The sequence below is a fragment of the Protopterus annectens genome, chromosome 3.part1 (genome assembly GCF_019279795.1).
Source record: "Protopterus annectens isolate FY-2018-M chromosome 3.part1, PAN1.0, whole genome shotgun sequence".
Taxonomy (NCBI): domain Eukaryota; kingdom Metazoa; phylum Chordata; order Ceratodontiformes; family Protopteridae; genus Protopterus; species Protopterus annectens.
In genome coordinates, this window is record NC_056732.1 from 1,231,492,443 (window position 1) to 1,231,511,017 (window position 18,575).

Consider the following 18,575-nt stretch of genomic DNA (forward strand, 5'->3'; position numbering starts at 1 on the left):
GGAGGCTGTTTGTGTTGAAGTGTCCAGTAGAGCTCACAGGAAGTTTAACCATCTGGTGGGGTGAAATTGGGACTTCTCTATGTTGATAGTGAATCCCAAAGAGGATAGGAGAGTATGAACAAAGGCGAGGTCCTGCAGGAGTTTGTGCTTTGTGTCTGCCTGGATGAGGCAGTCATCCAGGTAGGGGTAGATCTGTACGCCCTTCTGTCTGCAAAAGGCAACGACAGGAGCCAGACATTTGGTGAAAACTCTGGGAGCAGTAGATAACCCAAAGGGCAGAGCAGAGAACTGAAAGTGTTGTGACCCTGCTCTGAACCGCAGGAAACTCCTGCAGGACTTCCTTATTGGAATATGGAGGTAGGCATCCTTCAGATCTAGGGTCACTAGCCAAGCATGTGGAATCAGCATTGGCAAAATCTTATGTAGGGTCAGCATTTTGAATTTTGGGGACAGATTCAGAGTGAATAGGTCTAGAATAGAGCACTAGGTTCCCTCCTTTCTGGGTACTAGGAACAGTCTGGAATAAAACCCTTTTCCAATCTGTTCCTCTGTTACAGGTTCCATGGCGCCTTGGCATAAAGCTTTTGGATCTGACAGATTGCTTCTGTCCTCTGATTTGCTGGTACATCTGGGAAGCCTGAATATCTGGGGTTTTCTTTGAAAGAGAATCTGCACCTGTTGGCAATAATTTTTAGGACCCATAGATATGAGGTGATGATTTTCCAATTCTGTAGGAAGAGTCTTCCCCTTAGTCTCTCTGGGGAGATGTGGGGCAGTGGGGAAGGGGGAGAGTCACTGTGATTCCATGGAGAAGGGAGTTGGTTTAGAACTCCCTTGCCTAGGTGTTGTAGCAGTCCAGTGTTTGGATCGCTGTTGGCTTTGTGGCTGGTGTCTGGAAAGGCCGTCTCTACGCTCCTTCCTCTGGACAGGTTTTGTTTGTTCAGGAGAGGACCAATGCTTTGCGGTGAAGTTCCTACTGAACCTGGGGGGGGGGGGGGGCTATACCTGCAAGAAATCCTTCACTGTCTGCACAGATGTTGCCTGGTCTTCCATTTTCTTAATAACCTCCTCAGCTCTGGGTCCAAATAGCTGGTCCTTATCCAGAGGGGCGTCTAATAACGTGGACTTTTTCTGGTCAGGCAAAGGTTGCTCCCTTAACCATGCATACCTTCTGATCACAGACCCAGTATCTGCAGCCCTGCTGGAAGCCTCCAAAGCATCAAACCCACAATGCAGGGAATGCTTGGCTACCTGAGGGCTGGAAAGTATAAGATCTGCTAGTTCCCTAGTAGCACTGCTGTCTGGTAGGGTAGACATTTTTTGTTTTAATTTCAGGACATTTTGCTGGTATTTCAGCATATGGAATTGACAATTCAAAGCTCTAATGGCTAAGGTAGCCGAAGTGTAGACCTTCTTGCCTAGTCTGTCTAAGGCTCTGCTCTCTTTATCAGTAGGAATGGGGATTTTAGAGGAGCTAGCCCTAGTCCCCTTAGGACCCTGAGTAATGGCCTCTGGATCAGCTGTAGGGTTTTTAAAAAGATACGTGTGGGTGTCTTGCACCCTATAATATCTGTCTTGTTTCCTGGGGGCAAGGGGAAGTGAGTCAGGGGTGAGTGCAGATTCTAAAAAGACACCCTCCACCACATCCAGGATTGGGGGGGGGGCAGAGGTTTATGCTGTGGTAGGTCAAGAAATTCTCTCAGTCTCTTCTTTGACTGGGGGTAATCCTGTGCCTCCCAGTGAAAATGTTCCTTCAGGGAATTTAAAGCTTCCCTGAAAGAGAGATCCTTAGGAGGGAAGCCAGCAGGAATGGGGTCATCGGCATCAGAGTCCTCAAATGTTGCAAAAGGCTGGTCTTCAGTGTCAGACTCCTCTAATTCAGAACCCAATTCAGAACCCTCTAACTCCTGGTCAGAAAGAGCCTCAGGGGAAGTGTCCTACTTCCTTTTAGCTGGGGTGATTTGGGCAGGCTGGCTTCCTCTAATTAAGAGTGATCTGCCATTCTGAGAAGCTGCTGCACTTCTGTAGCAGGCTGGGAGGAAGGAGGTCAGTGGCTAGGTTCTTGGGAGGGGATGTTTTTTGGTGTAGTCTTGGGCCTGGTGGATTCGGAGGCCTTGTACAAAGTTCGCCTAACCAGCGGTGTGGTCGTCAGTCACTTCCTGGGTGTCGCTGGAACTGTCTTTCTGGAACCTGGTGCCTGCGAAGTGGCTCCAGACCAAACCGCATGACTGAAGGTCAATGTACTGGCAAGAAAAAGTGGATCCATCAGCATAGCAGACTCCAAATGGGTCTTGGTAGAGGCCTGCGACGGTTCCTTGGCTGGCATCAGAGACTATGAAGGCACCTCACTGAATTCAGCAACTGTAGTGAGGGGAAGCTGATTTCAGACCGGAGTCGTCCGAGGGCCTAACTTTGAGGCCTATCCTTTTCTTTATTTTTCTTTTTCTAGGAAAATTAACAGTTGCCTGACTGACTGACAGCATTTCATGGTGTGAAAGAGTTGCTAAAATGTCTAGCTACAATATCTGCTGTTCTCCTAATCGTTCTGGTGTTAAACAGAGCACAGAACCGACATCCAGGGATGTTGTGGTCTGTGCCTACGCAGGTGACGCAGAGGGTATGGATGTCTCGGTGTGGGACCTGTTTTCCACAACTGAGACAATTACTGACTTTCTCTGACATCGAAGAAAAGCATGAAAAGGTTCCCCAATGAGGTAATTAGCTTTAGACGGTTATTCCCTCACTTTGGCAATGGCCGACCGATGCACTAGCAAAACTGCTTCTGCTTCGGGCTCCACTGCAAGAAAGACTGATCTAATGGCATCGGCTGCCTCTTTTTATAGCCCTGATGACCTGACATCAGCCTCGGTCTCCAGACAGCCAACGCAGTAGGGAAATCCTTTACTCTGGTATCCGGGCCGGCCAAGGGCTACCCAGCAGGGATAACCCACAAGTGATGACTAACAGTGAAACACGAACATAAAGTAGATTTTCTGTTGTTGATGCACTTAGCATTGTGCAGCCATTGAACTATTATTGTTTTTATTATATTTTAGACATTCTCCAACAGGGTGTAAATCTACAGGTAATCCCTGCTGAAAAATGAGTCCGCCACTCCATGGAGCTTGGAATGAAAAAACCTAACAGCCACCATTATTTTACACTTGCAGCACTTTTGCTGTTTAGTGAGTGTAAAATAAAAAATAACAATTAAAATAAAAAAATTGTGTGTGTATCTACATGTGTGTGTGAGAGAGTGTAGGCATGCATGAGAGTGATAGAGAGATCGACTGAGCCATTATCTTACACTCGCTAAGCAGCACTTCTGCTGTTTAGCAAGTGTAAAAAAAAAAATGAAACGGGAAAAAGTGTGCGCGCGCATGTTTATGTTTCTGTCTTCATGTGTGAGTGAATGCGTTCATAAAAATAGAAGAGAGTATGTGTGTGTGTGTGTGTGTGTGTGTGTGTGTGTGTGTGTGTGTGAGAGAGAGAGAGAGTGAAAAGTGAGAACGATCCCTGGAAGCAGCAGTATCACTTAAGAGGTTTGCATACCTCTCGACCATACCTTTAATATCTTAGTACAAGAAATCTAGACAGAGCCAAAAATAACAGGGGACAAAGGACCACGCATATGAGACAAAAATCTGGACATTCTGCAAAAATTTTTTAAAGTGTTATATTCTGGATGTAAAATACTTCCTCCAACATCATTAATATATACTATGGCAAGTTTGAAACAGTAGGTAGAGGAACTACTGTGGTGGTACAGCGGTAGCGTTTTCACCTCATAGCAAGAGGTTCTCCCGTTCGATTCAAGGCTGGAATGCCTTCTGTGTGGAGTCTGCATGTCCTCCCCATGGTCGAGTGGCGTTCGAAAGACATGCTGAATGGGCATGCCTTTGTAAAAGGTTGGACGTTGGGCTGGCACCTTGGCACCGTAAAAATCTACTGCCAATCATTAGCAGACCGGAATTCCGATGTGGCAACCCCTAACTGGGAAAAGCTGAAAGAAGAAGAAAAAAGTAATAAAAAAAACAAACAAGCAACTAAAACACAACAATTTTACAGACAGCCCATTCTCTAAGCACAATGTCCTCCAGGGTGTGTGTTACTGTGGAAATGATGCCCTTCCAGGGGTGTATAGGCTATCCGCCTGGGGTTTTGGGTCTCAAAACACTCCTGGGTGGGCATTATTTCCACAATAACACACACCCTTGTTGGGCATTATTGCTTGCTAAAGACAAGCCACAGTGTTGTTGGCACCCCCAGTCACAGATAATCCCCCCCGTAGCCGCGGCTTTTGTCAATGCCTAATGTTGGCTATGGTTGGAGTGGACCAAAACAAGTAATAAGGTCACAGAGGAAAGCCACATAGGCAAAAACAAATTCCTAAGCAAGCTGGGATCTCTGCTAATGTAATATCTTAAACCTTGTATGAATGAAGAAGTCCATGGGAAATATGCAAATGGCCCCTTAAGGGCATACACAAGCATGTTCCAAGTGAGGTACTAGGAAATGAGTGACCAAGTTCCCTTATCCTGTATTCAATTGATTCAGAGTGAGGAGGGGAGGTGAGAGATAAGCTGAAAAGGTATGGGGCAGAAATAAAAAAATTGAGTAGCTCTACAAACTGCAAAAGAGGGAGGCGGCTAATGAATAATCAGCTTGATCAAATATACACAGATTTACAATACCCCTTAATGGCCATGGGATATCTGATGGCTACATCATAATCTTGTACGGAGAAAACATTTTATATGTTAAAACAAAGCCTATTCCACTATTTTCTTACACTTACAAAAAAAGCACGTGTCGCCTTATCGTGTGGTAGATGTTTGTAGGCCACTGACTGCTGCCTCCTTGGTACAAGTTGAAGGGTACACCAAGTCAGCATCTTAAACAGTAATACGCATTTACTGGAGTGTAACACCCTATGCATAACTGCCCATAAGACTTCAGTCAACTTTTAAGACTTTACTATGGTGGCAGCTAGAAGGCATTGGCACTAATGTATGCAATCTTGTTATATTCTCCAGCTCAAGTTTTTATTTGGTAGTTGCGATAAGGTCATAAAATCCTTGGACCTGTACAGCATGGCAAGCTTCTGATTTGTTTTAGTAATGACATACTTGCTACAAAGGACAGACATGAGATCCTAACAGCTTTTCAGTTTTCACACCTTGAATGGGGCAAGGTAATAACCAACCTGTTGAAGATACAGAAGAGGATGCTAACATACCTTAACACTATGTATTTTTATCAGAGAATGCCTAGGTACAATCCAGACTTCAACTTCTTACTTGATCAGAGTTACATCCATACCGAAATACTGACTACATAGTCTTGAACACAGCATGGGACTATTGGGTTAACCAGCAGAATTACAATGTTTCTATCATGCCATTCACAAAGACAGAAAAGAAAACATGTAGGCAAGTGGTCAGTATTGATGTTCAGTTACTGCAGCAATATCTGGTGGGTATACATCGATCCAGTAAAGTATGTTTTATTTCCCTGAGGTTTTGCCTACTCATAAACAACACACTTACCTAACAGAACAGCTATTATGACTACACACAATTAGGCACTCAAATCATTAAGTTTAAGAATCTAGAAAAATACACTTCAAACACAAAGAATTGATACCCACTATAGATCTGCATCCTTTAGAACTGTAGGAACTAAGCCAAGCATACCTCTCAACCTCTTGCTACAAGAATTCTGGACAAAGCCAGCAATAATTGGGGGGGGGGGGGGGGTGTTAAACTTCAAACTCAGGGACAGATTTTAATCATTGCTTAGAAAATTGATAGAATGGCAAGTACTTATCTAGTGATATAAAGTCTAACATTCACATGCCTGTCATTATTTAGTGACGTCAATCCTCAAAGATTTGCTTGAAAACTTCATTTTATGAGGAACAGACCAAAACCATGACTCAAAAATCTGGACAGTTGTGAGGTATCATGGTAGCAGCAACCTCTAGCATTTTTGCCTCTCCTGCCTCAACCAGGAATGTAAAGAGAAGCATACATTTTGAAAGTAAACAAAGGACCACTTGCTTCTCCAAGTCTGCCCATCTTCCTACCTTCTAAATAAGCTGTGGATCTTAAAGTGATTTTCAGACGTTACAATACACATTGCAACATTTGATACTTTGTGCCGTGATGGATTTGTTTACTTTTTTTTTTTTTTTTTTATTAAAAGCTTAGTAAAGTTTTTTATTAAACCTCACCAAAGCCCAAATAAATTGAACATTTACTACTATGATGTTACCTTGTGGTAATGTGTGCTGCGACCACAGACAATGAGGCACCTTCGCGGATACGTGGTGGTGCGCCCATTAAAGTGCATGGATACAACACACCATTTTTTTCTACACTGACATCAAGCCACTAAGATTACAGTTTACTGATTTTCCTCAGTGTTGTCAGTGCATGGAAATATCTTGTAAAGTCTTTTTTTTTGTTGAAATACAGCATGAAAATTCTCCCTAATGGGTAAAGGTGCCGTTCAACAGTTTCTGTACCACATGCCATGCTGCAAAAAATAAGACCAAGTAGAAAACATGGGAAAATCACTTAAAAATGCATCAGTTTGGAAAAATTACCAGGAAAGTCTGAATGGGCCAAAAAGTGTCCCTTTTTGGCAAAGGCCCATGGAGAAAAGCTCCATAATTATAAGAAAATACAATATCACAGTGAGGAAAGAATTCGTAGATATTAAAATATAACTGCCTAATGTGCATGTCATATATTCTTAACTAAGCCACATTTTTTTGGCAATATTACTCACTTAAGACTACCCTCTGCATGGAAAATGCATCTTTACATCTTCCTTATGCCTTTCATCTCATGCCTTTAAAATCATTTTCTGAAGCATTTCTCTTTTTTACAATAATGTGTCAACTGTAGTCTGCATTTTGTTGATTTTCCTGACGTACACATATTCATAACCCTCCATATCTTTTTCTAAACCTCAATTGCTAATCAAAAACTACTGAAAAAGCAAGAATTGATTTATAGTTTTTGTTTGGACAAACTGATTACTGTTTATTTTAGTCAGACACAGGATCAAGCTTTATATTAGGTGACACACCAAAATTAGCAGAAAATTGTTATAATTTCAAGCAGATGGTCAATAAATATTCCCGTTGTGTGCTGTGTAAGCCATCTCCCACTCTCCCTAATACTGGTGTCAAGATAGGTGACATTTACTGATGCAGGACACCTACTGAGAAAATAAAAATTATGTAAAGCATGAAAACATGAAAGACTGCCAGATTGCTTCTGGGTCAAATGAGGGACAGAGTAACACAAGAAGATTCAACTGTATGAAAAGAAAAACAAACAAGGAGGGGGAAAAAGTACTGGAAGAAACCATGAGATGCAGTAGTATTTATACCCCAGTGACATCAAGCTAATCTGACAGTCCCAAATCACTAATACTATGTTTTTTTTTTTTGTTTGTTTAGCATCCTCCATAATACACAACCTAAACCGTCTAACACCTTGGGTTGTCTCTGACAGTATATCTGTGGCAATGAGGATGAAGAAAGACTGCATACAAAACTGCGTTTGTCTTATAAACCAAGCCTGTCTTAAGGAAGTACCCTATCTGCCACAGCAGTACTGACTAATGAAATGATACATATAATGCCCCCCCCCCCCCCACACACACCACACCACACCAAAAAAAAAAAAAAAACAGCAAAAGTTTAGGAATCCCCTGTGCTTCCTCGGATCATATTTCAAGGAAAACAACGTGAACATAGCAATACAAACGAGAAGAAACAGGAAAAGCACAAGCTTTGAAGCTATGCAAAGCAAGGATAATTTTAGCAATGTCCTTGGAAGCTGATGTAAACAGGAAAGCAAACCTTCAGATATGTGTCCTATGTGAAATGACAAACATGTAATGCAGTACAGATTTAGTATTTGGACACACTCTCAACTGCTAATTTCTACGTCAGGTTGCAAAAATAAAATCCACACATTTGTCCTCCTGCATCAAACTGCAACTTCAAACTTGATGTTTTGTCTACACTAACCTTACTTCACCATAAGATTTCAAAACATAATGTACTAGCCCTTTAGGGTTTTAGGTAGGCAATATGGAGAGAACACTCACCTCAGAAGAATTTAGCAAATGGATTCAAATGTTCCTGGTTCAAACTCAAATTTTCCAATACCTACCCAGCTGTTTATGGCCGCAAATATTGCTGTCCTGCTGGGGTTCCACTTTTATTCAGATGTACAGGTACACTTCACTACAGATGCATTATTACCAGCATAAAACCACAAACTTTTCCTTACTTCTAACAGTAAAATCAGGTTACACATGGGCAAAATGACCTTACAGGCATTTTGAGTGTAATAAACATGAAAGGAAAAGCCAGTCTCTTATTGTTTAAAATACATGACAGCCGAACAGTCAGTGTTAATGTTAGTAAACCTCTGTAAAGATCCATAAAGGGGCAATTTTCCACATGAGGCAGACCCCTTTTTAACCCCAGAACTTTATTTCCCTCTATAGCTAATTAAAAGTATATCCATGCAAGCTATCAAACATGGTTTGAAGGAGAGAGCTGCCTTACATACCAGTTTGCAATCAAATGTCCAAAACCAGCTAATTTTAGCTTGCTGATACGGTAAGCACTAAATGTAGGTGTCTCCTGTTTCTTGATAAAGAAAAATTCAAAACTGAAGGTGTACATACACAGACATCTATCTAAAGGAATGAAATATGTATGTTTGTGTCTTTCGGCTTTTCCCGGTTAGGGGTCGCCACAGCGGAACTCCAGTCCGCTAATGATCGGCAGTTGATTTTTATGTACCGTCTTGCCAGGCCTGACGCACAACCTTCAACGAAGGTATGCCCATTCACACGTCTCCAGGCAGAAGATGTTCTAGCTGAGAATCGAACCGGACAGCATCTTACTGTGAGGCGACAACGCTACCGCAGCACCACCACCGCGGGTAGGAATGAAATATGTATACATACCTGAAATACCTTACTGTTAAGTTCACATTGTACTGCAATCTCACTTTAACTGATGAACTACTCTCCCAAACACTTCAGGAAAAATGGGTTAAATAAGAAGATGCTAGAGCAGCCCTGAATCTATGGAACTGGCTCTACAACAGGATTTAAATGGAAACTAATAAGGATATTAGCAAAAAGAAATATGTTTATTACTGATGATCACAAAATACACTGCAAAACAGAATGTCAGATAAGTTCAAAAGATTAATGAGATGAATTGCTAACAAACAGCCTGCCGTCCTGGGTCTGTCTGCCTGCCTCAGTTTGCTTACTGTAGACTTCTGACTAAGTAATTTAACCAGACAGCACAAAAGGGCCAACCCTAAAAACAGGCAGCAGTACTTAGTGGGTTCACCTAGTGACAAAAATGTAACGCACTTCATCTGTGTGAAGCTCTAGGTACCTGCTCTGGAAAATCTGTGTAAGGAAACTTGCAATAGCAATCTACTAAATTTAGTTAACTGTTGAAAAAAGTATTTAAATCATTGCCTAGATCTGCCACAAACAAATCATTTGGGCACAAAAGTAATTTGTATTGCCTACTCTCCATTTTATAGCCTTAGAAAGGATATTTCTTTAAGGTCTCATCCAGGAGAAGTCAATGTAAAGGGCCAAAAGCAAAGAAGATAAGGCACAAACTTGTTTTGTGTCTTAATTTAGTGTAAAGGCCAAGGGGAGTTTGGTTACAGTTTTACTCTAGATATTATACACTACCATAATGACTACAAAAAAAAGCCTGATCTGACAAGCACTTTACCCTCTTCAAGGCAAACAAATAGCCACAGTTAAACATGTCAAATCTTAGTAACAGCATTTTTCTTTTATGTTCTACACTCTCTTAAAGTCCTGTCCATTTTAATCAGATTATCTGCTGTACTCCATAACAAATACAGTCTGATACAGATGTATAAACAGGGATTTACTTGAAAAGACTGAAAGCCCACTTACCCAAAGATGAAAAGACCGAGACGACATCACCAAATCTTCATTTAAATGACTACTCCTATAAACAACAATTTACCCCAGAAAAGGAAGCGGTTGGCAACATTTGGAAGTTTGCCCTTTTCCCCACTACGGTGCAATCTTGGAGTTGATATAATTAGTTGGGGGGTAAAGCCCCCCACTTGTGTGGGTTCAGAGTGTTTCCGTGTGGTTTCTTGCAACTGTTGTCTGTCCGTTTCCTTTCCCTGAGTAAACTGTCAGTTATGTGAGGAGTCAAGACCTTCGAAATCTCCACACAAGTCAAAGAACCAAAACAAATATCACTGGCAGGAAAAATTAACTGGTAATGAAGTGGTTTAATGCAAGCCAAAAGTGCAATCAATTTAAAACAAGGTTAAGCGCTTTCGTCTGGGTAGTAAGTATTAACAGTGTATTAAAAATAAGGGTTCCTAAGCTATGACAAATTTAACTTGACAAGGTATTAAGACACTTTAGAAACCATAAACTCAGTACTGTGCAGGATTTTTAAAGAATTGTTTAAAGAAATGGTAGCAGTTTTGATTTTAGACGTTTATAGTTTGATTTTTTTATAACACTGAAAACGTAATTCTATTAGTTTAAATGTAATGTTATTGTAAGATATGTTAATTAAGGGGGTTTGTAGATTGGTTGCTTTGTGTATAAAAATGTAATGAAGTCACTGATTGTTGTTCTGATGAAGTTTGGGAGGTTACCCAGATGAAAGCACTTAACCTTGTTTTAAACTGATTTTACTTTTGGCTTGTATTAAACCAGTTCATTACCAGTTCTTTCCTGCCAGTGATATTTTTTGTAGTTATGTGAGAAGTCATTTAAATGATGATTTGATGATATCATCTTGGTCTTTTCATCTTCGGGTAAGTGTACTTGCAGTCTTTTCAAGTAGATCCATAAACAGATGTACATGTATATACATGCACGTGTATGTGTCAGTGTATATATATATATATATATATATCTATATATATATATATATATATAAAAAACATGGACTTATTCTCGAATGCAAATATCACCGAACGTTAATTACTCGCACACAAACCACCGAATGCCAATATACACGAAAATACATTACACAGAGTCTAAAATCACCGAAAACAGCATAACAGCAAATAAGTGCAGCAACACCCAAGTGAAAGTGAATCGTGTACCCAAAGCAAAACACAAATCCCAATCTGAGAAATCGAAACATGCTCAAAAATAAGTGCTGAGTGGGTGTCATGGTTTGTAAAGAAAGTATTACCATGTTCAACCATACTGAAATGTAATGTAATGCTAGCCCCGTTCAAATCTGCAAAAGGTTTGAGAGTGTCTTAATATACTGGATAGAGGTGTAATCCTCAATATTTTGAAATATCACTTGAAACTGCTCTTGTCTATGTATAAGACTCCTCTTCTTCGGAGTAGGCGGGCAAGCAGCAGGCATCCTGCAACAAATTTCATCCACTCTATTTTGTTCTCGACACACAGCTTGTAAAATGGTGAAAACATCAAAGAGATGTTTCCTGGCTATGCATCGCAATCTCCTATACCATGCTTCTACAGCATTCTGTGTCCTGGGCAAATTCAAGTAATTCAAAATACTAATGTTCCAGAAGTGCACAGGAAATAGCAGAGGGAATCTGATACTACTAGACAATCTAATCTGAAAAGATCTTGGCTTTCCTATCAGATACCACTCTGCAAAGAATTTCAATAGTGGTTTGCCTTCTACAGGGAATTGCTCTTTTAAAACATGAAATGTTTCCATGGCTTTGTCCTCTGGAAGAAACGCTAAAGCTGTTAACTGCTTTATAGACTGTTGGACATGAATATTAGTTATATAGGGAAGCAAGCCCTAGACCTTGAATTTTTCGCCAAATATTTCTTCCGAAATGGAAGAAACAACCTTTACGGACTACTCCACTTATGTTGCGATTGACACTTTGAATAGCTGCAGGTTCAAAGTCGCACAAAACAAAGGATATCTGTAAATTAACTTCTGCTCAATAAAGAAATCAAAAATACATTTCCACATGAAATTATACACACAAAATTATTTCTTGTTCATTAAACAATACATGAGAGGTACACTTCTACTATAAGCTCCATATTTGACAACACAGTGAACTGTGTACAGCTGATAACATTCTGCACCCCTCAAAGTATGTACCATCCATCAACCATATCTTTGTCACACTTGAATCATGCAAATTTGCGTTTGTAGTTAGTACTACTACTAATACTTTAATATGATTAGTTAAATCTACCAACATGCTTTTCAGAAATACTCCATCCTTCAGTGGAAAATTTGCTACGTTAAGCTCGAGTAAATCTATATTACCATAGTGTGAAGCAGATCTTCCATTAGAACGACTACGTTTCTCACACTGCAACACAGACTGTCTGGTGGATAAGGAGCATATTCCAGATAAATGGACGCTACAGCATCGTCCACAATCACACATGGTGCATCTTTGGAAAACGCTGCTCTCTGTTTTAATTCCTTCCTAATACGGTACTTTTCAACCTCTTGTGGTTCACCTGCCTGAAAGTGATCCACAGATTTTACAAGCTCTTCACCACACATTACGGAAATCGTAACAGCTCTGCCTTTGCATTTATCTGTCATTTTGTACTTAACAGTTCCAATACTTTCGAGTTTTGGTTTTCTTCTCTAACTGGTAGGCATATCCATCTAAAACTAGTATTTCTCCTCCACGTTAAGACGTTACTGTTTTGTAAACCTGACCCAAAACACCGGGCGCTAATCTGCAAATATCCACTATGTCGTTGTAGTACGATACTGCTACTTAATTTACAAGTGTTTGATATTTAAAGGGGACTAGCCAATTAATTGCAGACTATTCATTTCGGTGAAATTAGTTTTCTGTGAATTATGTTTTCGTGCAATTTACACTTCGGTGGTTTGTGTGCGGGTAATTGATGTTCGGTGATATTTGCATTCGAGAAGAAGTCCTAGATCCATATATATATATATATATATATATATATATATATATATATATATATATATATATATATACACACACACACACATATATAAATATATATATATATTTCTAGATATTAATCATGTAAATATTTTTAGTCATGCTGGAATAGCAAATGTGATCTACAGAATGTTACCACAGTAAAGGCCTGCCCTGGCTAAGGAAATCACAACTGCCTTCTCCCAAGACAAGGGGACCCTACTAGTTTAGAATATTTCATTGATTAGCTTTTCACGATTAACCAAATGCTTATCTGGTTTCCTTAAAATTTCTGACAGTCTTTCTGTATTCACAGTGCTTCTAGCACTGAAACATGTAAACTGACAACATGAAGGCAGTTAAGTGCCAGGTTCAATTTCACTCAAGTACACAACTGTCATTACAATCAAGATGCCAGAGGCATGCAGACAACAGGCCTAGACCTCAGTCTGCTATATTTCTGGTAAACTTCACAACGGTCAACATTGTTTTGTGAAAGAAGTAAATTTAAGTTCTTGGTTTCCTGAACTACACAGAAGCCTCTGTAGTCTTTCCACAGAACCATGCCCAAAATGAATATTCATTTTTTTTAACTTTCTACATTTCTTCCTTAGTCATTTTTTTTCTGAAACTATGAGGACTTCACTCTTACAATGATTCAACTTAAGGATTTTATATAGACTGTAGGCAAAACTATGTCCACAGCTAGTGAACCAAGAGAGTCAGTGGTTGTCTAAATGTCACTACTTTGTCATTTTCCATGCCCAGGACTGCTCCTGTTTTTCTTTCCATTCTTTTTTAAGGACATCTCACTAACCATCTGGCAGTGTGAACAATGGCTATAGATGATTTGTCACTGCTGAAGTGACACCAAGACTCCATATGCAAAAAATGGGAAAAAGAGGTTGCGGATGGATCGCTGTATGGATCTTATTCAGCAACAAAGGCATCTTAACTGAACCACTACTGTTTAATTATCACTTTTAACCTGTCATACATTTGCTGTATTTTCAGTCTCTTGGTAGAATGCACTACTTTTCTATCTCCAGAGTTGAAAGTCCTGCTACTAGGTGTTAGCAGTTTTCTATATCCTTTCCACTTCACTCTGGCTCATCCCATAGTTGCCCATCTAATTTTCTCCACAAATGTTGCATGCGCTTGCAGTAAAATAGAGTTGACTTGATACATTCTTCTGTATATTCACATACTTTGCTTTCCTTCATAATATTATCTTTAGTCCAGTGACAGGTGCAGACAAACATTTGGATCTCCTGCCAACATTCATCTAGTAGACTCTTGCACAGTAATCAGTCTCACTGAGCACTTTTTCTGCCAAAATTTCTACTTCACTGAATGCTCTGTCCTCATTTACTTTAATTCCCTTTCAATGTATGGTGCTTTGTCTCTGAAAATTTGCTTCAGGGCCAACTTCAATGAAACAAAAGTAAGTTTGGTGCACTCTTAAGAGTAATGTGGTCTAGCTTTTACATTTAAGTGTGCAGCATCTGACTAAAGCAAACACTGTACCTGGAGCAACATATTTACACATCTGGCTATATCTTCGCTCAACTATGTAATCTGACAAAGAAATTGTCACTGATAATGAAATCAGAATTAAGAGTACACCTCACATATTACATTCTTTCTCCCTCATGAGCAAAGCAACAAGTGTAACGTTGACATACCCTCATCTGTGCTTAAAATCCTCCACTGAAATGTCCATTCTTGTGTCAGTATGCCTTTGTTTTTTCAGATCAGTAATCAGAGTCCAAACCCTAATTTCATTTTTCAGCTTTCTTAGGGCTTAGTTTAGTCAAACATAGGCAGAATTGGAAACTATCCTATTCTACCAGGGAAGAGACTGAACAAACTAGCTGAGTGTTCACTCCATGTGAAGATTATTTTGAACATTCAAGCTGCACAAATAAGACTAAAATATGCGCTAGTCACAATCCAAATGGTATAGCGGTAGCATTGTTGCCTCACCAGCAAGAGGTTCTCCTGTTCGATTCTCGGCTTGAGTGCCTTCTGTGTGGAGTCTGCATGTCCTCCCTGCGGTCGAGTGGCCTCCGAAAGACATGCGTGAATGGGCATGCCTTCGCTGAAGGATGGGCATCGGGCTAGCAACTCGGCACCATAAAAATCTACTGCCAATCATTAGTGGACCGGAGTTCCACTGTGGCAACCCCTAACCGGGAAAAGCCGAAAAGACAAACAGTCCAAACTTCAGAAAAGTATAGTCACTGTCAGAAAGCCAAATTCATACCCCTCAACTGTCCTGATTTTTGCATAATGTTCACATTTGTATAATAAATATTTTGGTATGTTACTCAAAGTCTGTGGTTTTCTGGCAAATCATTAAGGACTGAAGTCACTAAATAATGACTGACATTTGAGTTTCAGACTTCTTATCCCTCAGAAAAATGCATCATAACATAAAACCTGTTATTCTAGCAACTTTCTAAGTTTATAAGAGCAAGAATTAAAATCTGTCTATGACTGTGGGCCTTTGTCCCTCTGATATTTTTGGCTTTGTCCAGATTTCTTCTGCTAAGACATTAAGATGTTTCAAAACTGTCATAAAAGCAAGAGGAAACCATGCTGCAATAAATGTCTTAAAAAGAGATACTGCAGAAGTTGTCCTAAACAAAGAGGCAACTGCACATTTAACCAAGTCTCACTTCCATTATAAGAAGCGTTATGGAAAATGGCTGGCCGTGTTCCTGAACACACAGATTCTTCAAGGGAGTGATATAGCATGGTTTCACACAGGGGTCTTACTAGCCACCTTGATTCAATTCTCTGAATAGGCCACCAGTGGAAGAGATGAAGGGGAACTAGTCATCACCAAGTTCATATGCACAGAGGCCTAAACTTTCCATAACACTAAATCTATAATTAACTGACAAGTAATTTGAGAATCTTAGATGGTCACTCCAGGAGCAGCACAATCCTCAAAGGAAAGCTACACTACCAAAGAGGCTACCCTTAATTACCAAGGGCTACAGAAAAGTTGCAACCAATGAAATGGACAGGAGTGCAAACACCTAATCCTATGAAGACAGACACAACCTTAGTGATGTTCGAAAGCCACCTACAAGTATGTATCTGGTGCAAAACCCAATTTTAATCTGACCACAGCCCCAATGTGAACTACTCACAATAATACCTAGCTTTAAGATCCATCACCAGTGAGAATAACAGCTGCACCAACAATGCTAAGTCAATAAGTTGACAATACAAGGTCCTAAATTGCCATGAAGCACACGACTGATGGTGCACACCTTGCCAGACTGAAATGTCTCAACTTTGCTACCTAATGACAACCTCCAGGAGTAGGGGCATCCATTCTTATGGGTTTGTTTTAAATAAGCCGATGTCCATGGAAAAGCACACTCCACAATTACATATGTTATGATTAACACAGAAGAGTCAACAATGATCATGTGGAACTCACGGCAGTGAGTCAGCTATAACCAAATAACTGAATTCTCCATATAGTGTAGGCACAGCAGGTGAAGTCCCATCTGAGGTATCAATGTTTGGACAATATTTAAAAAGTCAAAGAAACATTAGGTAAAGAAGCTATATACAGCTTGAATAAAAAGAATCCTAAAATATAGTATTAAAAAGTAAAGATAAACCTGATTTTAGCAGAAATACAACAAAACGAAGGAAATGATACACTTGATGCAAATGATTAAGGAAAGCTACTGAACTCAAACTCAAAAACTTAAGACATTTATTTATTCTGTGTTGACCATGTTAGTCCTACTAGGCCAGTGCCTTCTTTTCGGAGGAGACCCAAAGTGGTACTTGTACTGACTAGAGGAAGTTTGGCCAGGACACAGGGGAACTTCCCCTACTCTTTTTTGATAAGTGCCATAAGATCTTTTATACCCACTTGAGCTATATAACCAATTCAAGCAGATGGGAGCTTGGTTTAATGAAAAACATCACAAACTGTCATTTAGATGTTAAATACTGCAGCCAACATGCAGCATACAAAGGAATAAATGAGCTGCTCTTAGATGTGCTGTCACTGCAAGTATTAGCAAAGTCATAGTGGATAGCCTGGGAGGGGAGAGGGGGGCAGCTACCTCAGGCACAAACACCACTATAGTTCAGGTGCCAATCAGTTCCTGCAAACAATATCGACAATAATTTAAGCAAATGCAATCACAAATCACTGCTGGTTAAATCTAAGTCAATGTTATGAACTACAGCAATGAGCTAGTACATGCACCTGTTACAGGTTCTCAATATAACACAATGTGATAAAACATATTATGTTGATATATAAGAGAGCTTCTTCAAACTGGACTTTACTTTAAGCCCATGGTACCAACTAGTCTAACTATAGCTCTGAGTATTAGTGACATTACCACTGACAGCCCAACAACAGACCATTACAACACCCCTTCCCTTCCTCTATACCCACTTTAATGAAATATTAAAAACACATGCAAGAAAAATTATAGCCTCAGGAGTCTAAGAAACTAATCCAGTATCATGCATGTGTGCGAGTTCTCCCCATTGTGACTAAACTTAACATAAATGCCTGCAGTCAAATACGGTAAACAGAGGGACAGTTCCTTCAATGAGATCAGTCAGGGTATTCCCTCAATGATACTTCGGGGGAGGGGGGTTAGCTCAATTGGACTTTAAACATTTTATTCATCTCTAATGAGCAAGGACTGTATTCAGTTAAAACATGTTTTATTCATGGTAATACACAACAGAGCTCAATAATATCAAGTTTATACCACCCACTCACAAAAACAAAGAATGTAAATTCCAATAAACAAGAAAACTGGATGTCAGATTCACATAAATAAGTAAATTAATAAACATCTGCAGAGACAAAACTATAAAGGAAAGGAAATGCATGGTCTCCAAATGCTACAGAGATACAACAACGAATTTAACAAAAACAAGGGTGGTGAAGCGGACAAAACTTAAACATTTACCCCAGGAAGGAAGGCAATCCATGTGCAAGAAAACAGAATCCCACTGTCACTGTCATAATGCATAAGAATATATTTTCCTTCTGCAATACACCAATAACCTTTTTTCTCATTTTATCCTAAGCTAAGTGCTTCACAATGACTTTCTTCCAATAAACAGCCATCTGTTATTTGCAATTCATTCCTTTCGTTACAGGTATGTGCACAGATGGATATTGAATATGATACACAGAATGATGCTAAAAATAAATACATAGTGTTGCACTGCAGCAACTAAACTGCTAAGACTGCAACTGTACCATGAAAAAGAATATTGTACAGCAAAATCTAGTATTTACAATGGAACAGAGTTTTTTTCAAAAGCCCCACCCCCCAAAAAACAGATCCATTAGGCTGTGCCATCCCAGCAATAAAGAATTTGGCATTTTTGCAACTCACCTTAGTGCAGGCATGCATGTGTATGTATGTTTCTCTCTCTCTCTCTCTCTCCCCCAGTTGAGGCCTGATCTCTGGAGGGACCAGCTCAGGATAAGCAGAATTCTATTTTTGGCAAGAAGCAAACTCTGCTTAAAACCAGTTGAGTCTGCTTTAATCAGCAATATGACACTGA

General features: G+C 39.8%; 1 protein-coding gene across 1 annotated transcript in view; it reads right to left on the reverse strand.

The window, feature by feature from the left end:
• The window catches only part of LOC122798392 (protein tyrosine phosphatase type IVA 3), a 636,579-nt gene extending 618,500 nt beyond the window's left edge, over window positions 1–18,079 (reverse strand). Inside the window, exon 1 of the mRNA XM_044067296.1 lies at window positions 17,969–18,079. The gene's annotated coding sequence lies outside the window, so the exon portion shown is untranslated. The remainder of the gene's footprint in view (window positions 1–17,968) is intronic.
• Between the last annotated feature and the right edge of the window lie 496 nt (window positions 18,080–18,575).